Consider the following 23,711-nt stretch of genomic DNA (forward strand, 5'->3'; position numbering starts at 1 on the left):
TAGGATTTGCCGTAGAAGAACTTATAATCATGCCTGAAAGTATTCGAGGGAATAACTTTATAGAAAAAGGCACAATAATTCAATTCCACAAAACAACATCACCAATCATAGCACATGACACATATATCCATAAAATGCACAACAAACAGAAAATATCATCAACAGCCGTTCGAACATGATAGAGTCATTACAACACCTGGTCCAAAAACTCATTACATCACCATAGCACAGGCACAAGTCTTAGATCAAGGTTCTGGATTACAGCATGATTACAAGGGCACGACTGCCACAGGTCAAACTACAAAAGAACCTCACAGGACGGCTACCAACTACTCACTACACTCCCAGCTCGTCGCCTAAGTCAACGTCAAAGATTGCCTCTCCAACCTCGTCGCTAACCGGCTCAAGCTCCTCATCCTGCACGTCCTCGTGTAAGAGTGGTGCAGCCGCGGTCGGTCCATCTACCTCCATACCATCATCATCGGCCACGATCACCTGAGGTCCCACCTCCGGGTACACTGGTGCAGGACGAGGAATAGGGTGTAGCAAGTTATTGAGGCAGTGAATCTCCACAAGACTAGCCTAAATATGATCCTGTAGGTAGTTCTCCCGCTCTGCCGAGTGAACCCGGTGCGTCTCCCATGCTCGGCACCTGTTCTCAAACACACGTAGTGCAGTATCCCTCTCACAAGTGATCTGCACAAAGGGCTCCTACACGGTCTCCTTCTCTCTAGCCAGCTGACTCATCTGCACCTACTTATGATCTCTCTCCCTAGTCGCCTTCACCCACTGCTGCCTACGATACTCCGCAATGTCCTCCCAGTCATTGCGGTCCTTCTAGGCCTGCTCCAAGAGTCTAACTTGCTGGTGAAACTTGCGAGCACGCTTTTCAGCCTTCTGTTGCATTTCTTGAGCCTGGCGAATAGCCTTCATCACCTACACATAGGTGTCCTCTCGCTGACTGAACAGCTTGAGCACAGCCATCATAGCACTCACAGCAGGACTGGAGCTCTCAGCTCGCTCTCCTCGACCTCAAACCAACGCACAACCTTCAGCCTGCTTCCACTCCGCCGCTGCTGGGTCAGCATGGGGAATGGAGGCCGCTGGCCCTCCTGTCAGCTCATCACCAAACCTCTGACAAATATTAAGCAGCATACATGGGCTGCAACCTGAGCTGCTTCCCATGGAGTCTGCCCATCTGAGTTGCAGGTCCACCCTGTCCATGCAGGCCTGCCCCCATGTGGTAGGACAACTCCCTGCACAGCGAACCACAACAAGTCTCCTATCATATGCTCCTCCCACCAAGAGTATTGAGGTGGCTCAGTATACCCCACTAACTGTAGCACCCTCCAATGCAGGGTAGGAGTGCCAAACTCGCTCAAAAAAGTGTCACTGGGGAGAGGTGAGGCGGGCACGTCCATCTGTGGAAAGGAATAACTGTGGGTGAGAGAGGATTATTTAAGTGACACTTATTAATTAAAAAGGAATGATATTGTAAGGGAAGGAGTAGATAGAATGAATGTATGAATGCGATATGATGCATGCATGATCCGTACGTCCTCACAAACTTAGAAAAATAATATTCTAACGGATATACGGTGGCATATATTCGTCTCTCAATAGGGTAACTCTCGATTTACACACGCGCTGTTAGAGTACCTGCATAAAACTTCATTGCAGCCCAACAAATCCCCAAAATATCATTCAAGAAAACAGGAAACTAAGTGCACATTGCTTATACATACCCCAGCATGCACGAACAATGACACCACATCTACCCAAGGATTTAATTACTCCCCAATTATGTTTCTTTCGTGGTTCCATGGTTAAACATGTCACCATTCTAGAAAACCACCGCGAACTCTCCCCTAGACTGCTATTTGGAAGATCATGCTCTCATAGCTCACACTTACCTGAGCGTAGGTGCGATGTTGCATAATTTAAATCTAGCGACATATGTGTCTTATTCACATATGAAGGCTACCTCTACCATTAGATCACAGGGTAGCATAGTGCGGTCATCACACATCCATACCTGAGTACTGCCAGAGATGCATAATTAAAACCCCCCAAGTCAGTACTTAAATAGCCACCTAAAGTCCTTATGTGGGCAAGGAGGATTCGACCACTGGCATACTTTAGGTGCTGATTTTTCACAATTTATTTAAAACTCTTTTGTTTTAAATACACAAATGCCACATTTTAATGCTCGAACTTGCTCTGATGCCAGCTGTCACAGAACTGACCAAATTATAAGAGTTCAAGTGTAGAAACGACCACGCAAGCAATCAAGTTTTTGAACTTGAGCCCATATAATCCCAGATTTCAAACCAACTTATCAACAAACCAAGATTGTAATAATTCAACACAATACAGCGATTGTTACATAGTTCATTCACTATCGGAGTTACTTAAGTTATTACAACACAAGTTCAAAGTAGCAAAAGCAACATAGTTTTCACACACATCTCATAAGTTCTTGTTACAGCCAGGGTCTCATCACATCCACCAAAAGCATCATAGGTACGAAGTCATTAGAGAACTGTGCCCAACGGTTTAGTCTTCATCCCCAGCGGGATGAAGATAGGTCTTGCAGAAACCATCATAGAAGATATCATCTACAATAGGGGGAGTAAACCCTGAGTACGAGGATGTACTCAGCTAGACTTACCTGTCTAACCAAACATAAAAGACACCAAGGATCATGCAAGGCTGAGTTTAAAGTGGAGCTGGCTTGACTCAAACATTTGCCAAAAGACTTAGATTGGATAGTAAACTATTCTTATAAGCAGCATATTGATTATCACTAGCCTATCACTAAATTAGCACCTAGAATAAGCACCTCACTTGGTTATTAACAAACAATAATAACCAGCTAGAGGGTTATTCCTAGCACTCACCCATGCATTCCCAATTGGAGAGCAGCGGGTCACCTTTGGTACGACTCAGGAATCGCGGCTCCGATCAGCGCCGCACTCCTAGGGCTGCCACTCTGCCAGGAAGATCAGGACTTTTAACTCACCTGCCCTTGGTCTTACGCCAATGCCCCCCCAAACACCACACTTCCTACGGTAGTGCGCACTTTATACTTGCCGGTCTTCTGGCCTGAGTCATACTACTAGGCTTTGTGGTCAGAACGAGTTATCCGGCCAACTAAGTGTCAGGCATACGTTCAACATGACAAGAGGACGTACATTGATCTATCCTTAGCAGCCACAGACGGAGTTACTACCACCTTGCAAAACTCCGCCCGGCTTAAGTCATCTTAAACCAGGTTCTTTCCCACGATAGCACATATAGCCAATCATTTAACCACAGCTAGAACACAAAGTTTACAACATATTTGATATAGACAAGTCTTCCAGAAAACAGTTAACATCAAAGAATAATTAGATTACTCCCTTGCTATCCAGAACAACTATATATCCTTTAATTATTATTTGTTGACATAGCAAAGACATATTTAGTACCCTCCAAGTGACCCATAAGCACATGTATAGCATAAGATTACGAGAAAACCACATGTCAACTACTACGCACTTCAAGAGGCCTTTATTAATTTAATTCCATAAAAAGGCATAATTAAGAGATACCAGCAAGAGTGCTCAGGAAACTCTACAAAAGTTACAGCAGCACAAGCAAGACCCCTAGGCATCACCATAAAGTTTACAGAGCAATTGCACATGCCAAACTTAAGATATGTAATTAACATGTAACAAGGTGCTTATTTCATAAATTAAGAAACATGGGGTAAACTGTGTCAAACAGCAGATTTCAGATTATTTACTTGATACTACTACCATGAGCAGGCTTGACCCCAAAGGAAAACACCAGCATAAGCATGTAACGTTTACTATGATTTACACAATGATTTAAGCCATATTATGAACATAAATTATATACCAAAGATACAATGCTTTAAAAATCATGAAATAATTACCAGAGCATACTAGTACCATACAAAGCATAGCATAAAAATTTCACAACATTTGGAGCAGTAGATCAAGAGATATGAATTTATATTGAAATAACAAGATTAATTCATAACATTTATTTTTCACAAAAAACATGGTGCATATTATATTTGTATTAAAACCTAGCCAACCCATGGATCGTCTCAAAATTTGTTTCACAATTTTTGGAGCTCAGGAAAAGAAGATATGATTTTTACAAGATTGCAAAGAATCTGGATTTTCAATAAAAGAAAGGAGGGAACCGTTGAGTCACTGACAGCGGGACCCGCGTGTCAGCGACACAGAGAACAGAGAGCACACTCGCCGGCAAATGCTCGCTGATGGTGAGCTTCTCTGGTGGATCCAAGGGCATCAGCGTGCTCCTTGAGTCATTCCGCGTCTATAGAGGTAGGTGGTTCAAGGGTTGGAGCAACGGAAAGGGGTCGCCGTCGGCCATGGCGGCACGGCGGAGCTGTTCCGGCTTACGCCGGCCATCTCCGACCGGTAGAGCGTCAGGGAAGAGCGGCTTAAGCATCAATGAGATAGCGTGGAGCTTCCTAGGTAGAAAGGCCCAACCCTAACGGTTCCGGTGAGTTTGCTCACCTGCAGGGTGGTCGTCAGCGGTGAGCGCGGCGGCACGGCGGCCTTGTTTCCACTCGACGGTGTCACCAAGGACAGAATGGTGTGACACAGACCACAACGATGACCGAAGCAAGCTCTAACATGACTTAGCCAGAAGAATGGAGGCAGGGATGGAGCAGCGCCGAGGTTCACCGGAGTCGGGGTCGCGACGGCCGTGAACCCGACTATGGGAATCCTGGGAAATGCGGCTCACCTCGGAGGAATCTCGAATAGCCAAGAGGTGTAGAAGATGATGGAGCTTGAGGCGGACTCGGAGACGCCCGGAGAGGTGATGTGACACGAAGGCGAGAGCGCGAGGAGCTCGCAAAGCTTTCGGCGGCAATGGCAATGGCACCTCTACCATCGGAGTCGCAAGAGAGAGAGAGGCAGAGCGAATGGACGGGCGCTTGGTGATTGCGGGGTGGCATGGCGTCCATGACGGCGTTGATGACCTGGCGAGTGGGGCCAACACTGGTGTACAGGCGCCAAATGGCACCCAGGTGCTGCGCCCGGTCGGCCACGACGGCAGACACAGCACGCCATTAGGGCTCGCGATGATGTTTGACAGAGCCATTTTGTTGCTGATTATCTTCCAAACCGTGGTGAATTAGGAGATGGTGTAGTTGACATTCTTGGAGTACTAATTGAGTTCTACAAGTTTGTCAACTAGAGCAAACGCCAATTTGGCCTGGATGAAAAGATATAAAGTTTCTAAAAACCTTTAGGCAAACTGGTGGTGTCGGGACTCACAGCCCCCAATTCTGCATTGTGAGCCCCTTTTGAGCATGTTGTGGTCATTTACATGAGATGGCCATAAAACAACTTTTGTTTCTTACAAAATTTTCTACAACTTTGCTTCAGGAAGTTTTGACATGCAATCATTTTATGAAACACTTCTTAAAAGCCTAAGCAAAAGAGGTTTATAGGGCCTATGAGTGAAACCATGACTTAGAGACATAATTTGTGGATATGATCAACATGAACATTGTTCCAAAGGTTGAGTTAAGCATAGCTGAGCTGCTTACCAAGGCCTAGGACACAAACAAGAGCAAGGCATACTCAAACACAAGCATAGAGAGCATAAATAAGCAAGTTAAACAACATCTATGCATAAAATAACATGCTCCAAGGGGAATGATGATCATGGTATGGTTATGAAGATGACTATGCTCATGTCATCCATGTGAAAGGATGCAACCATAACACTGGGGTGTTACAATAGTCCTGTTGAATCCTCTATAGTCCTCCCATTTATAGGGCAGGCAGAACAGTACTATTACTGAGAAGTGATTACTCTGTTCTTCATCTTCCTTATTAATACTCACTACACATGAATGAACCTTTTATCTATCCAAGATTGCCATGTATAGCTGCACTAATCATAATATGCTAAGACTGTATAGTTAGAATGACTTGGGAAATATTCTTGTAGTTCGTTCTAATTCGATGCTAATGACTTGCTAGAATATCTATTGAGGTGCTTATCATTATTTTATGTGGTTGTTTATGTTGATCAATGTATTTATCTTTTGTCACTATTCATTCATTATCTATATTTTATGTGACACTTACCTTGTATTGAGAGAGATAGATGGAAGCTTATCATTACACATGCAATGATACTCATATTCCTCATTTATTCCTTAGCATTCCCTTCATAGTGGTAAAAATACAAATAACGATACCGTGAATACTTCCTGGTTAAAATGCTACATCAGTATTATCTGTGTGCTTGCAGATACATATTCATATAGTTGTTAGAGGAGCATTTGTATGTTTCAATACCGCATCTCTCTGCCATGCTGGGGATGACAACTTGGTTTAAGTGGCATGAGAGGTGGTTACCATTTTTGGCACCGTTATCAATATTAGTTAATCTACTTTTGGTAATGACGTTAGAAGTGTCAACATTGGTCGGGAGTGCCAAACTGCATAGGAAGTATAATATGGCCAAGAGGCACAGAACTTTGACCCAATAGGACACCCTAGAACTGAGCTTTGTATGGCTTTAAATCTGCTCGACTTAGCTTGAGGGCAGGAAGACTACTGTGGAACAGGATGTTAACGGAGCTGCCACCGTCGATGAGCACGCACTCAAAATGGATACTGTTGATGCATGTATCTAGAATTAGGGGAAAACTCCCTGGCTCAGGGACGGTGGCCCATCAGTCTTGCCTACTGAAAGAGATCTCCCGATGAGACCAGGTGGGAAGCTCTGGATCAGCGATAAGGTCGTCGGCACTGTCAACATTCATGCATGTCCTTCTAAGGAGCTTGCGCTCTCTCTTAGATTCGATCGACACCTTGTCACCGAAGATGGAATAGACGACATTGTTGATATTTGGTAACGCAATTAGAAAATGATCCGCAAGCGCACGGATATCGGTGAGCATTTCACCCGGGAGGTTATCCAGAGTTATCGTATTTATATTTTTACCACTGGGAGAAAGGGTGCATCTGACTAACCAAATCTATTGCTACTATCCCTTTAGGCTACAAAGAATGTCTCTCGATGTGAGTGATGTATAGAGAAGACTGCAACCGTAGTCTCGTTCTAACCTTGGTAAGGATGATCTACTGTTCTATTGGGGAGGCTCACGGAATCTAGACAACACAAAGGATGTTCGACCCGCACCTATAACCCTACCCGTCCTGCTAACGAGATGTGATCTGCAAAGGTAACTCGGAAATGTCACGTTCCTCGCTACTACCACGGTCCAGCTAGTCAGGGGATATCTATGAGTACCCTAGCCTAAACACCACGTTTACGCTAACAAGTGATTACTCTAATACTCAACCGGAAGAGGATTAAAGTAAACTCATAAACCAAAGAACAATAAAACAAGAACTTACTAGTATTAGAAGTCGAATTACTGAAGAATCTTAGAAGCAAGCCTCGGGTTAGGAGACTTGATCCCGTAGGTACAACTCGGAGTAGACACCGACAGGCCGGCCTTCCTCCGATCCACACCTCCACTCTATCTCTCTCAATCTAGTAGAAACTAGAAGATCTATTTATACCTTACATTGGTTGCTAAGCCTAAAAAGAAATATTATTTAGAGAAGAGGTTTTCCTTCGAGGGCACCCCTCAATCTCTATGATATTTTCTTGTCTCTTCCAGGGGCCAGGGGGCCTTGCTTATATAGTCCTCCCCTTCTATGCGTTTTTGGGTCGATAGGCGAGGTGGTACTATGTTTTTCTTGATCCAATAGGTCAGTGGAATATCCCGAGCGAAAGAGTCCTGATTTGGCTCCAACAGGGGGGCGGGCGCCCAGGCTACCAGGGCGGGCGCCCTGGGCCTGGCCCCTTTCGGGCTCCGCTTCCTTCCCGTGGCTTCTGGAGTCTTCTAGATGGTAGAAAATTGCGCGGTGGGTTGATATCTCTATGTAATCCCGACATGTGGGCCTTTCTTCCTTATTTCGTGATAACCCCCTGTAGAAATAGACAAACACCAAAACTCGTGGAATTCTGTCAGATAAAACCCTAAGTCTAGATGTTGATTTCATTTGGATCCTTTTCTTTGTTTATTTGATAATTAAATTTGATACTTAAGGACCGTCAACAGACATCAGTCGGGTTGACATACTGGTGGCATGGGTCTCGGTCTTGGTGCCCGTCTTCTTCCTCGTGATTGCACCTATCACGGTTGCCTACGGCCTTTGCAGCATTGTCCTACATGAACCTATTGACCCTGTTGACCTTATAGTCGTTCTCACGGAGTCTATTACCACTGAAGTCATCATGATGGTCTCGGCGCTTATCCCACCCTTCCCTCCGTTCTCGGTTATCATTGCTATGGGGATTGCGATTGTTGAATCTCCCATGGTTGTCATGGTCGTCGTCTCATTCAAGGGGGTGGTTGGCTTGTTGGCTTCCTCTGACATCTTCTTTCATTAGTTTTTCCAGGTCATCGGGATCGACGTAGTTTTTGGCGGTAGCGAGAAGCTTAGCAATTGTGGTCGGCCTTTTATGGAGTAACTTGCTTAGAAGGGCTTCATGAAATTAAGGCCTTTGATGAATGCAGAGATTGCCTCATCATGGGAGATATTTGGAATCTTGAGGCGCATATCCGAAAAACACCAGATGTAGTCGCGTAGAGGCTCGTTCTTGCGGTCGTGTATTCTTTTGAGATCATACTCATTGCCAGGCTACTCGCAGGTGGCTTTGAAGTTGTCAATGAATGCTTGGTGTAACTCCCCCCATGTGTCGAATTGGTTCTCTGGTAAGCCAAGGAGCCATTGATGGCCGACTTGATGAAGGACGACCGGAAATAGTTTGCCATTACATGCTCGTCGCCTATGGCCGCGGACGGCAATCTCATATAGAGAGATCTAGTTCTTGGGGTTCTCCTTGCCATCGTACTTCTTGAGCTTCTCTAATTTGAAGTTGAGAGGCCAGATGACTTGTCGGAGATGTGGAGAAAACTACTTCAACCTTGGGGGTGCATGTACAGTATTATACTCGATGCACCGGATGTTCTCATTTGCTGCTCTATCATTGATGCGATTGTTGATGTGGTCACAAACATCTTTTGGTGGGAGGTTATGGTGGAGATCATAGTCTGCTCTTTCGTTAACCTCTTGGTTGTGACCATGGTCTGGCTCATGGGCTCGATGATGTTGATAGGCGTCCCGATCATGGCAATTGTGATGCGCCTCTTGATTGCGGTGATCATTGTTGTACCTTTTGGTGGGCATCGTCTGGCGGTGAATGTTCACGACAAGTTCTGCCAGGCGGCGGTGAGACATGACTCTGGTGGCTTCGACCAGAGGTGGCGGGCATGTAGGAGTTGAGCTTGTGTGATAAGATCTGCTATTTGTCCCATGGTGGCAAATAGGTGTGCCTGAATGCTAGTTCGAACGTCTTGGTATTCTAGATTGTTTGGGAGTCATTCGAGATTTTCCATAGCGACGGCTACATTGGCGCTTGGGGTCTTAAAGACCTATTGATTTCACACCATGTCGAAACCGTCGTCGAGATTTTGTGGGTTTATCTGCCTTTGTTTTTCTTCTTCATGTGCTCGCCGTTGAGCACGATCAGCATTGCGTTGCTCGCGTTGTTGTCTCTGGTCGGTTGTTTTGCCATCAAGCACTAGTTCATCATTGTTGATGTTGAGGACCAGATCACCTCGTCGACGCGGAAAACCAGGAAGCGAGAAAAACCTAGGGGTATAGAGGGAAATCCATATCATAGTCCTCGTCCTCGAGATGTAGAACCTCAGTTGGGACAGATCCAGTGCTGGATTCCGTGCTTGAAGTGTCATTTTCTAGCAGAGTATGGACGGAGGCCATGTTGATCAAGTGGCGTGTTCGGTGCGTGCCAGAGATATGCTGATGTGAGATTGGATTTATCAGCATAGAATCTGCGAACAACAGATGGGCATGACGCGAGGCTAGCACAGCTGAGTTGCACAAGCCATGAGGGAAAGTTGAACATCGCCTGATCTGGGGGATCGCCTTGGTCTAAATGATCCATAGATTGTTGTCCTACTATTTTCTTATAACTCTCCCACCGGAGGTTCAAAACCCACGGACTCTAGCTCATTTAGAAGGGCTAAACTTCTATCTGAGCTTTTATGACCAGGATCCGGAGTGGGTTGCGTTCATTCAGCAGTAGCTAAATCACAACACCCCTCTGGAGGACATTCCTGGCCGCCTACGCTTATTTTTAATGGAGGAAAATATCTCATGTTTACGACGAGATCTTTTCCAAGATATTATCTTTCAGTATAATAATAGCTCGGGGGTACTTCCCCTCGAGCCGTACATTTTAGAAGAGGTGGTTCATTCCTATGTGGACAAAGGAATGGATAATCTTTCTATTCTCCGGGCAGCATATCAACATCTGTGGGAGAATGGGGAAGGATCCATCTTCTTTTTGGAGGTGGTTTCGCACAACCAGGATTACCTGGATGCACATACCACTTCTAGGAGGGGCCATGAATTGGCGCAAAGGATCCGATGGGATGGAATCGCCCGCAGGCATGCTCAGCTCGAAAGGGCTGAGTATGAGCATTCACTACTATTGTTTCAATATGAAGATCTCAAAAGGGGGCGGGGGCATATTTAATCCTATTTTAGTTTCTAAGCATTCCTATTTGAGTTTAGCGGCAAGTGTTGACGGTCCTTAAGTATCAAATTTAATTATCAAATAAACAAAGAAAAGGATCCAAATGAAATCAACATCTAGACTTAGGGTTTTATCTGACAGAATTCCACGAGTTTTGGTGTTTGTCTATTTCTGCAGGGGGTTATCAGGAAATATGGAAGAAAGGCCCACATGTCGGGATTACATAGAGATATTAACGTGCCGCGCAATTTTCTATCATCTAGAAGACTCCAGAAGCCACGGGAACGAACGGGAGGCCGAACGGACCCGGGGGCAGGGCGCCCGCCCTCTCCCCTTGGGCGCCCGCCTAGGTGTTTCCACCAATCACAGAATGGAGTACACGATTGCAAAGATCTCATCGAGCTGATCGAAATGCATATATTATTTGCTATATTTGGAGTTCGAAATCAAGAGATATTAATAAAAGAAGGACTCCATATAAAAGAGCTGCGGGATTAATTGGGCCCAAATCAGATTTTGGTCCATTAAGGCCTATGTGCATTTTAATGAGATATGGTGGAAAGTTTAGTACCACATCGTCTGCTGAACCAAAAACGCATAGAAGGGGAGGACTATATAAGGAGACCCCCCTGGCCCCTGGAGAAGACATGAAGAAATTATCATAGAGATTGAGGGGTGCCCATGAAGGAAAACCTCTTCTCTAAATAATATTTCTATTTAGGCTTAGCAACCAATGTAAAGTAGAAATAGATCTTCTAGTTTCTACTAGATTGAGAGAGATAGAGTGGAGGTGTGGATCGGAGGAAGGCCGGCCTGTCGGTGTCTACTCCGAGTTGTACCTACGGGATCAAGTCTCCTAACCCGAGGCTTGCTTCTAAGATTCTTCAGTAATTCGACTTCTAATACTAGTAAGTTCTTGTTTTATTGTTCTTTGGTTTATGAGTTTACTTTAATCCTCTTCCGGTTGAGTATTAGAGTAATCACTTGTTAGCGTAAATGTGGTGTTTAGGCTAGGGTACTCATAGATATCCCCTGACTAGCTGGACCGTGGTAGTAGCGAGGAACGTGACATTTCCGAGTTACCTTTGCAGATCACATCTCGTTAGCAGGACGGGTAGGGTTATAGGTGCGGGTCGAACATCCTTTGTGTTGTCTAGATTCCGTGAGCCTCCCCAATAGAACAGTAGATCATCCTTACCAAGGTTAGAACGAGACTACGGTTGCAGTCTTCTCTATACATCACTCACATCGAGAGACATTCTTTGTAGCCTAAAGGGATAGTAGCAATAGATTTGGTTAGTCAGATGCACCCTTTCTCCCAGTGGTAAAAATATAAATACGATAACTCTGGATAACCTCCCGGGTGAAATGCTCACCGATATCCGTGCGCTTGCGGATCATTTTCTAATTGCGTTACCAAATATCAAGGCAGATTTGGGGCTGTTTCCAACACTTAGAAATTTTTCTAAGTTTGGGATCTCACCAGTTTGCTCGAGGGTGGTTTGGATAGCTTCTAGTTTGAAATCCAGGCCGAATAGTGTCTTGATCTTGTAAGCAAAGTTGGAGTCCTCATGTAGCTCTACAGCTTGAAGCAATTAGCTAACAGAACCTTTGACCAGATTAGGAGATAATCGAAGCCAAAGATTGAGTTTCAGTCGGGTTCACTGTCTGAATGGATGCAGCGTCAGTGGGGAGGAGCTCGCCGGTGGCGCCGCGTGTTCGGACTCATGGCATCTATACGTTGCTTTTGGTCCCGCTTGTCAGCTCCCAGCGTGTCCTCCAGGTTGCCACGACGCCCCGGTCATGTGGACAGTGCCATTCTCCCCTGGCTTCCATTCTCTCGCACTCATCGTCTTCTCCCCGTCTCTGCCGCTGCTTCGGCGAGCTCGCGCGCTCGTGTCTCAGCATCTTCGGCCAAGCCACTCCACCTAGTGCTCCGCCAGCTTCCCCGCTTCACTGTCGTCATGTTGGCTGCGGCTGTCGAGCTTCGGTAAGCCCGCATTGTCTGCTCCGTCGCGACCTTACCTCGCTGGAGCTCCGCCGTGGTCACCGGTGTCGTGGCCAGGGCTCTATAGTCTACCATTTCTTCTCATTCTTGTTCAAAAGCTTCGCCTTGTCATGCTGGTGCTCGTTAGGATCTTCTTTCGCCCGGTCTCCGACCAGAGACGCCGGTGGTTGGCCGCACACCACTGCTGTGCCGTCATTCGCGAGGTCAAGGTCCCTAGGGTGCGGTAGAGTTAGGGTTTGTGGTACCAATCGTCGCGGAGTAGAGTGAGGAGCACGATGGTGCTCTTGGCCATCGCCGTGACCTCGCCGTCGACGAGATCTTCGGCGGTCAAGCCTCGCCTCTGCTCTCGGGTCACTGACGGGTGGGGTCCGTTGACCTGCGGGGTCCCCCTCTGTCAGTCTCTCTCTGTTTAGTTTGAAATTAGGGTTTGTGCTGTTTTTAGAAAATTCATTTCTAGAGTTTGAAAAGTCCCCTTGAGGTGATCCAAATTTTGTTGAGTTCCTCAGATAGTCTAGTTTTTAATAAATATACATTATGCACCATGTTTTCTATGAAAAATAATTGTTATGAATTAATCTTGTTATTTAAGTGTAAATTCATATCTTTTGATATACTGCTCCAATTTCTATGAAATTTTTATACCGTGCTCTGAGTAGTATTAGAATGCTCTGATAAATATTTCATGATTTTTGGAGTGCTGTATCTCTGATATGTAATTTATGTTAATACTTTGGCTTGTTTTCAATTTTAAATCATGGTAAATGTTTGAAGCTTGTGCTGGTGTTTTTTTTTTGTGTCAAGTTTGTTTATAGTAGTAGTAACATGTAAATAATCTGAAATCTGTTGTTTGACACTATCTAAGCAATGTTTCTTAATTTATAGAATAAGCACCTTGTTACATGTTAATTACTTATTTTAAGTTTGGCATGTGCAATTGCTCTGAAAAATTTATGGTAATGTCAAGATGCTATGTTTGTGCTTCTGTAATTTTTGTAGATTTTTCTGAGTACTCTTGCTGGTATCTTGCATTTATGCCCTTTTATGGAATTAAATTAATAAATGCCTTGTTATTGAATGTTTAGTGGTCAACATGTGATGTCCTGGTAATCTTAGGTTATCCTTGTGTTTATAAGCCATTTGGTTGACACTAAATTTGTTGTTGCTTTGTCATCAAATAATTAATTTAAGGGTTTTATAGCTGTTCTGGACAGCAAGGGAGTAATCTGACCTTTACTTGATGATAACTTAGCTTTCTGAAAGACTTGTCTAAATCAAAGATGTTGTAAACTTTGTGAGCTAGCTGCAGTTTAAATTTAGATTCATTTGGTCCAGTAGTTTAAAAGTTATGGCTCTTCCAAGTTGGGTTCCAGAATTAGGTGTTCTCTGTTTTTCTGGAACAGAACCTGGAACTTTGTTTAGTTGACCTGTTTAACTTATAAGTCTTGCTGTGATGTCTAAATATGAAATGTAAACAATTTCATAAGCTTTCCAGAATGTCCTCATTCATGTTTGTTGGATCTGTATAGCTTTAGTTATGATTTGTTCCTTGAGCTGCTCTGTTATTTGGTTGTTGCTGTTTATGGTTTAGCTTGATGAATCTTGCTAAGTTAGTTAGTCATCTTTTGTGAGTTTGTAATGGGAGTTACTCCATAAATGAGTGTCCAGTGAAGTTCTAATCATGTTACCAAGCATTCATCCTCATCTAGTATGCACACATTTCTTACTCATCGTGCATGCAATAGGTGCACCGGACGCGGCAGTCTCGTTCGAGCTCAATCAAGCGAACCACGAAGGTCTGGAGATCACTCAGGAGGCGGAGGTCCAGCCAGCCGGACAAGAGGAGCCCGAAGAGGAGGTCGAGTGCCCTAATCACGAGCCAGCCTCGTTTGTGAAAGGCAAGCCCCGAAGCATCTTAAGTCTCCCACTTTAATTTCAAAAGCATACTTGATTATGTTATATCTATTGATGCATTACGTATAGGAGTTGTGATGAAGCCCTTGCTGCATTATACCCTTTTCCTTGTCCAGATATCTTACCACTACCTAGTTGTAGAGTTAGGATTGAGTAGCAGCTTAGCCATGCTTTAATCGGTAGAAGTCGGGTGATATCCTGTCACCTGCGTGAAATAGGGCTATGTCGGATCATGATTGACTATATGTGCTATCGTGGGAAAGAACCTGGTTAAAATGACTTAAGCCGGGCAGAGTTTTTCAAGGTTGTAGTAACTCCGTCTGTGGCAGCTAAGGACTGATTGTTGTACGTCCTCTTGTCATGTTGAACGCATGCCTCACACTTAGTTGGCTGGATAACTCTTTCCGACCGCGAAACCTAGTAGTATGACTTAGGCCGGAAGACCGGCAAGTATAAAGTGCGCACTACCGGAGGAAGTGCGGTGTGTGGGGGACCATTGGCGTAAGACCAAAGGCAGGTGAGTTAAATGTCATGACCTCCATGGCAGAGTGGCAGCCCTTGGAGTGCGGCGCTGACCGAAGCCGCGATTCCTGAGTATACCAAAGGTGACACGCTTGCTCTCCGACGGGGGATGCTTGGGTGAGTGCTAGGAATAACCCTCCAGCTGGATAGGAATCGATTCGAATCGCCATCTCTCCCGGATAGTGTGAACTTGACAGAGCAGCGGCAAACGTAGCATTCACTAAGCATAAAGGTTCTTGATAATGATGTTGAAGATAGCAAGGAAGAACATATGATGAAACTTGATATGGTTATTAATGCTTGTAATAATCAAGTAAAGTGCTTAGTCTAGGTGCTAATCTAGTGGTAGGCTAATGATGATTAATATAATGCTTTTACAAATGGTGTAGTATCCACTTAAGCTTTTGGCAAATGTAGAGTCAAGTCAGCTACACTTTATACTCAGACTTGCATGATCCTTGGTGTCTTTTATGTTTGACTAGACGGGTAAGTCTAGCTGAGTACATCCTCGTACTCAGGGTTTATTCCCACCTGTTGTAGATGATGTCTTTTATGATGGCTTCTGCAAGACCTGTCTCCATCCCGCTAGGGATGAGGACTAAACTGCTTGGCGCGGTTCTCTAACAAACTTCGTGCCCTGTTGCTTTCGGTGGACGTGATGAGACTCTGGCAGTAACAAGATCTTACGGAATGTGTATTTGTAAACTACTTTGCTTCCGCTACAGTGAACTTGTGTTGTAATAACTAAGTACTCCGATGTGGTGCCGCTTCGTCGGCAATGAATGAACTATGTAACATTCGATGTAATATGTTGAACTATTACGATCTTGGTTTGTTGCAAGTTGGTTTGAAGTCCTTCGCGATTTCGGTTGACTACCGGGATTATATGGGCTCAAGTCTGGAAACTTGATTGCTGGTTGATCGTTTCTACACTTGAACTCTTATAATTTGGTCGGTTCTGTGACAGCTGGCATAGGAGCAAGTTCAGCATTATAAATGCAGCGTTTGTGTATTTAAAAACAAAAGAGTTTTTAAATAAACTGTGAAAATCACTACCTAAATTATGCCAGTGGTCGAATCCTCCTTGCCCATATAAGGACTCTAGGTGGCTATTTAAGTACTGACTTGGGGGGTTTTTAACCGTGGCGGGCAAAACAGGTTAACCATGGCGCGCAATGCAACCGCCATAGATGAAAGGCCACGGATAATTGTTGCCTTAACCGTGGCGGTTGTCCAACCGCCACGGTTAATATGTTAACTGAGGCGGCCGCTGTTAAAAAACCGCTTTGGTTAATTGCTTTAACGGAGGCGGCCGTAAAAAAGCAACCACTTCCGTTAACATTTTAACCAAGATGGTTTTTTTTTTAAATGCCCGTCTTTACTAATTAATTAACAGAGGCGGTTTTTGTAACTTGCCCGCTTCCTTTAAGTGTATCCAGAGTAAAAAAAACCTCATTTCAGTTTATTTTCAAATTTGAATCCAAAATTTGTTAGGTTGAAACATATACAAAGAAAAATACATATGTATAAAGGATGACCACATTGAATCTGAAATTTGCTAGATTGAAACATATACACAGCAAAAGACATAAGGATAAGCACATATATTACATCCATATATGTCATCTTTATCATTCCACGGTCCATGCATGTCACAAACTATGTTCATATTACATCAATGTATATAATGTTCATAAAAAGCACATCTAAAATAATGTTCACTCAAAAATATCGGCAACCTATAGTCGTTCATATCTAAACCGCTAGTTCTCCAGTTGCGTAGCTTCTCGAACCTCTCTTCTGTCGCTAGCTCGCTCCCGGTATAAAAGAACTGTCCATCAACATGACAACATTGATCCGTGACAAACTTACAAATGTCAGCTACTGTTTGTGTGATGTTCCTTCGATCAATTGTTTCGTTTTCCACAAACTTTGGTATTTCTGCAGCTGGCTCCAACTATTGTCGAATTTCCCGCAAGCCCTGAGGTACTCACAAGCATAGTACCCCCACAGAACTGAGCCTTCAGGTTGCTTAGCGCACTGCATGCATGATGAAGGTAACACGTGAGAATTATGACTGGTAGTAGTATCCCTGCAAGACAACCATCAATAGTAGTAGAACTAGAGGCAGGCGGAGTAAGTACCGAGAAGTCTCGCCTCACCACCAGTTTGTGGCCATACTTTTGCTTGTCTTTCTCAGACCTCCGATCATAGCAGTTGGTGTCTTCGATGTACTTTCAGTAAGCATTGTATGAAAACTACTAGTGTCAACAACAAATTTCATACGTACATTGAGTGCATGAGGTGTGTCATCACTTACTATCGCAGGATACTTTCGAAATGCTTGTATCCTTCTTTGTTCGAGTGTCGCGAGGAGTCGAATACGACAGCCTTTCCATCCTTAGGATAGATCATAAATACAATCCAGTGGCCCATGATGCCCAAGCTGTACCATTGAAATAATATTCATCTCAAATTTTCAAATATAACAAGTGACAAACCTAATAGCTATTGTAAGTATCGTTTTGACTTACCCAAACTGGTGGGCGGCAAGAATGCAGCCATTTCCTCTGATCTTCTTCATGGCTTCTAAGACATATTGTCCCTTTCTAAATTTGATCTCTCCTTGCATCAAGTTCCGAGCTAGCACTCGCTCCATCCCCTTCAGCTTCACCAGCCTAGGATCCATGTCTGGTATATCAAAGCCAATGATGGCTCTTTGAGAAATATGCATAGGAGATAGGTAGATAATATCTTTATCTAGTTCCTTGCACACATATGATTGCATCCTGCAAACACAAGTTGTCGTACAAGCTTTTTAGCTTGATCGTAATGAATTTGCATACCTACAGCAATGCAGGGTTATAAAACTTACAGGGCAAAAAGAGTGACTTGGGCGACATCTAGATCCTTGAGCCGCATTAGCCTACACATGTCGTGAAAGACAACAGGGCCATAAGCATCCTCGTCCAAGTGGAAGTACTCCTTGGGGACCCTCACAATGAACTCCTTCATGCCTAATTTTGCAGCTTGCATATACTAGAGATGGAACCTCCGAACCGCCCATGGCTCCTCCTAAACGAGCTGGCCCAACGACAACATGAACTTGCCATTCTCAAAGTTATCCAAGCAATCTGGAGAAAGAGGCCAAATTGACGGCAGGGTTCGCTCCATATAATCGAGACAAGAAGTCTGTTAGCATTATCGAACGTCACATAATCTATTGGCTAGATTTAGTTGCCATTAGCGCATATACCTTTGGAATGTTGTTGTGTATTGATACTCTTGTGCTATTTTGTACACTGCCCATTCCATCTCTGTTAGTTCAGCAGGTTTGTCCCCCTTTCTTCTACAACCTTCTTTGGCGCAGGTGGACATTGTCATTTGCCTTGGCTTGGAGGCGGTGTGTCGTTGCCCGGTGCACCCCCTGATCCACCTTGTGATGGGTTGCTAGGGATGGGACACGGGGTTCGTCCAGGACTACTGTCTGGTCCGCCAACATTGTTGTTACCCTCGCCACCATTGTCATCATCGTCGTCATCACTTGGGCTACCTGGGTGAGACCATGATGGTCGCGAGGGCTCAGATGCTGGTGTCGGCATTTCTAACAAAATGTCTACCTTGTTCTAAAGCATGCGCGAGCCTAAAGTTCCGCCAATGAACCTAACTCCATCTTCAGTCGGAAAGTCAAGTTCATCCTCCTCATAGTCATTGTGTGTCCACGCCACATCCACCAAGGCATAGCCGGGCGGGATGGGCTTGCCATTGTACATGGCTTTAGGGTTACACGGTTGTACCATTCCCTGTGCCACATCCTTCTTCCTCCCCGACCTACCCCAGGGCACCTGAAGCATACATAGTGTTTGCATCACGATCTCATCGACCGGGTTCTTTTGGAATTCTGAGGTACGCATCACCATTTATCCTTGTACGACGGCTTCACCCTGTCGTGGTAGCACACCTGCGTGCCGGAACATCTGCGCCCTCAACTCTACCATCTTCGGGTTAGTGCTGGTGAAAGCATCTTGTATCGTCCCCATGACTATTTCTCTCATGGCCTCTTCTTTGCCTTTCTAGAATATCTCCTCCTTGTATCTCTGCCTAGTGTGGTAAGAGGCAACGTTAGACTGCCATGATTCTACATTCTTCCAGCTCTGCCTCGAGGATACTCCCCGAACGCGGCCACGGTGCTCGGGGTTTCCTAGCGCCTCAGTCAGTTTGTTGAGATCCCTGCGAGGTTGGAACTCCCCTCGTTCCTTGGCCGCCTTGATCGCGAGCAATGCCTTCTCTGCCTCCTCGGTCTGTGGCTCATTGTACTTGTTCCTTCATTCCTTTAGCTTCTTCGGCCGACGGGCATAGAAGAAGTCACGTGCTCGCTCCTCAACTCCTTCGAACGGATTATCCAGCCCGGCCTCAGCTGCCTCCCTTTCCTCCTGTCGCCACTTCGACCTCTTAGCAGCGTACCCTGTCATGCCCACGTGGTGGTGGAGCGTATTCCGCTTTGCAAGGTCAGTGAACTTCTCACTCTTAGCCTTTGCTTCTTCGGTACACATTTTTTCGACGAACTCCTCCCAAACATGATGCTTGATGAAGTTGTAGTCCTCAAAAGGTGTCTTCCCTTTCTGCACATAGTTCATATTGAGTTTTGACCTCAAGCTGCGAAGTGCTTTGCCCGCAATAACCATAGCATGCCCCTTGCAAAGATCTTCATTGAATTGGTCCCGTGGATATTCAAACCGCTTCTTCACATTGCTCCACACTTTATCCTTGAGGTCCTCTGGGACTTTTCTCCAATCCATACAAGTGATCGGCACATGCTCTCTGACTAGACAGGAGCATTGGTTGCTGAAGACGCCGATCACAGTTAGTGGCTCCAAGGGCTCTCCATGTGGCCCTATCTTGGTTATGACATGCACCTTCTTGCTCATCTTGTCACTGGCGGTGTTGGTTGAAGTGCTCGGGGTGGGAACGGAGGCATGCCCCTAATCTGCTGCCTTTTCTTCCCCAGGGAACTCCAAAGCCATAGGAACTACTGGTACCTGGATAGGAGAAGAACGCACATTAGTTTCCTTCTTTAAACAAGATCCCCTGACATTGTATTACTTGTTTACTTCACGGCCCTCTTCACTCTGTGCTGTGGTGCGTGAATTCCGTGATGAAGGCCCCGTCTTTTCTAGCGTATAGGTCGGATCCTGTTCTTCCTCTGTTCTACCTTTCTTCTCTGGCCTTGGTGTTAGCACCTCCTCCTCGTACGAGGTGCTATCGTCTGATGACGACGAGCCTTCCTTAGAACTCGATGCCGGGCTTGGCTCGCGCCATTCTCCAGCACGCTCGACCGGCATTGGAAGCTATGACGAAGATATAGTTATATGAGCATTTCGCAATTATATGAAGATGATATTATGTACATTCATCTAAAAACATATATAATGGAATCATGACTTATATATATTCATATGAAAACAAGATTACATCATTCTTCATGCTAGTATGGTACCCATTAAGAAAATTACAAAAGTGTTTAAGAAAAATACAGAAATGTAGAATAGAAAAAAACATTTACAGATTTGGCTCAGATTTGCCCCTTGTAATCACATCGCTTCTAAACTGGTTGCTTGTATTTGATATACAAGTCATCCTAGTTTAGCGGCTCACAAGTAGGGGTCAATTTCATCATCGTAGCTGCTGCCTCAGCATAAAAAGTATCACATCATTGCATATGCCACTGCATCAGCACATTTTTAAATTTTTGAATAGTTCATCATTGCACATGCCACAAAATAAGCTCAAAATTGATGAAAGCATAGTACATCCAACTAAACCGAGGCGAGGTGCCCCATTGGTAGTAGTAGTAGTAGTAGTAGTAGTAGTAGTAGTAGTAGTAGTAGTAGTAGTAGTAGTAGTAGTAGTAGGAAACAAATCTTCCTAATTTGGAAATGAGTATTAATAACACTTTAGCTGTTTAGACAATTTCGTTTGAGATGATCCTTTTCTCCATACCAGTGGTACCTATGTTTCTGGATATAGAGAAAAGATCAACAAAGGGCAGGAAAAGTATAAATGGATGCAGCAACCAAAAAGACTTAACCAATTACATTTACTGAGAGCTCATTGTAGTTTCTATCTATCTTAATTAAGCTGACAGTGTTGTATAGTTCTCAGAAGAACCTATTATTAAACATATAAATGTAGATATAGTGGCAATTGCTCATTCAACAACTAATTTTAGTCTGTGACTCAGGAAGCACAGGCATATGATTCTATAGCATTTTTTTTCCTGTTTTTTTCAATTGGTACTGATCTTTGGGCTGCTACCTTACTAAACTTTAGGCTGCTGTCAACTAATTTCCAATTGATAAATCTGATTTGTGTTTGGTTCCTGAGCATTTGCCACAAGCAAAGAGAAATGAAAACTAAAATATACTCAGATGAAAGGGCTGGAGTTAGGATGGGTTGATTAGTATAAGTAGTCCTGACAAAAATATTGTTTCTGATCATTTTTTTTTGTTTGTGCCTGTATTATATTTTTTCTATTCCAGTATTTTTTATAACCATGATATTAATGTTAACATGTTGTGAGCATGAATGTCATCTTCTTTGCCCCGCTAATGACACCGCCCGCGCTAATCCCCTGCCCAGCTCCCTTGTTCGGCAAGGCGAGGCATGGGGAGAAGCGCAGCGAACACGGTTCCAGTGTCGGCCTTCTGGAGGCCAAGGCCAGTGGCAGGCTGCTGACATGCTTGGCATGGCCAGCGGCAACAAGAGGCGGGGACACGAGGACCGATTGGAACAACATATGGAGTGTGAATTCAAATGGTTATTTATTGTAATATGAATGTGTTTAACTTAGAGTGGATATATTGTTAGTAGGTTGGAGGATGAAAAGATTTTCCTTGCTGCTATGTGAAGCTGCTGAAGTCCCGGTGTTGTATATCTCATGGATCACTATGGTGAGCAAGGCAAACAAGTGAAATAGCAAAAGATAAGTTAGGTTTATGGGAACCGTTAATTATTTGCACATCTATTTCTATTGTGAGAAAAGATTATAAGAATCAACTAGATGAAATGTTTATGTGTACAGACCATGCCATCACCGTGACAGTAAAAAAAAACAGCCATGGTGTTTTCTCTTAGCCCCTATTATTGGATCTGATTAATTAATAATGGCATTAACCTGATATTTTTTCTGCAGATCTTTACCCTGTGGTACAAGGCCCTCGGGATTCTCCTTGGTTCCACACACTACTCCACACTGGTTGGTTGACATATGGTGTATTGGCTTAATTTGGGTAAGATTTCGATGAACTTAGACATCACTTTTCCAGTGAACTGCTTCATAACTCATGCCGACACATATAAATATTCTAACCTGGCGTAAATTGCAGATGAGTTGGTCATTAACCAGCCACTTTTCCCTGGTGACTCTGAGTTGCACCAGCTGCTGCTTGATTTCTGTGTTTTTTAGCCAATCTTGATCATTCAATATTTTTTGTTCTTATAAAAATATATATCTGCTACTGCTGTGTATGATTAGTTCAGATAAGATGATCTTGCTTTCCTCCAACTACACGCTAACAGATTACTGTTTAGCTTCGTCTTTATAGTTCTCAAATCAAAAGAGCATCGTGGTTGAGGCTCACCTACAACCTTGAGCAATCCATGTCAAAATTAGTTTCAAGCAACAAGATGCACGTCTGTTCTCCATATATCAAATTAACCATCACAATTTACTTCTCATCTTTGGTGAAGGCATGTGTGCAGCAGCCGGAGAGCAGTAATCTAAAACTTGCACAACTGGAGCAGGAACTCCAGAAACTTGCTATTTCACTTGCACACTCTTTGATATTACTTTCAGGGAATTTGTTTGTTTTATTTGTTAGTTTAAACAACTGATGTTCTGTGCCAGAAGTTGGATCCTCTTCAGAAAAAATGATGCCACAATGCATGATCTGAGCATGTCCAAGCCACAGGACACTTAGGAGCTGCATATAATGTGGGCTCTGTATATAAGTTATTGATTTTACTAATTAATTCTTCAGTGAGGTGTACATTTCAGTCGTGATCCTTGCAGGTAAAGTTTGTTGCATATGGCATTTTGATGCATATTTAGATACATTTTTTATAGTTTGCCTACTTAAATAATAGTTTAATATTTGTTGGTTATTTCTCATTTGTTACAAGGATAAAGCATTTTATCTCTTGTCTACTTAGTTTCTGTCCGTTCTCTCTTTTAGTTAACTAAATTTGGATGAAGGATGCTGGGATTGAAAGTTCTATGTAATTCAAGCTGGAATTCAAAATTCTATATAAGTGGGATCAGTACATGTTCTTGCATATCTCAATTAAATGATTTTTGCATTTACATAAGAAGCTCACTGCATATCTATCATAAGAAGCTCACTGCCCTTAGCTAGTAACTGCCCTTAGCTAGTAGCCAACACACCAACAGTAGGAGTAGCAAAGCAACTAATTATCACAATCATTGGCATGTGGCATATGCTCAGTGCAAATTAATGGCATCATTGGCAGTGGCATCTGCTCAGTTAAGAATCATTGCATCATAGGCAGCATAACAGTCAAATTCAACCAAAACATACATCACAGGCAACATAGGCGAGGAACAGGG

The sequence above is a fragment of the Sorghum bicolor genome, chromosome 2 (genome assembly GCF_000003195.3).
Source record: "Sorghum bicolor cultivar BTx623 chromosome 2, Sorghum_bicolor_NCBIv3, whole genome shotgun sequence".
Classification (NCBI taxonomy): Eukaryota; Viridiplantae; Streptophyta; class Magnoliopsida; order Poales; family Poaceae; genus Sorghum; species Sorghum bicolor.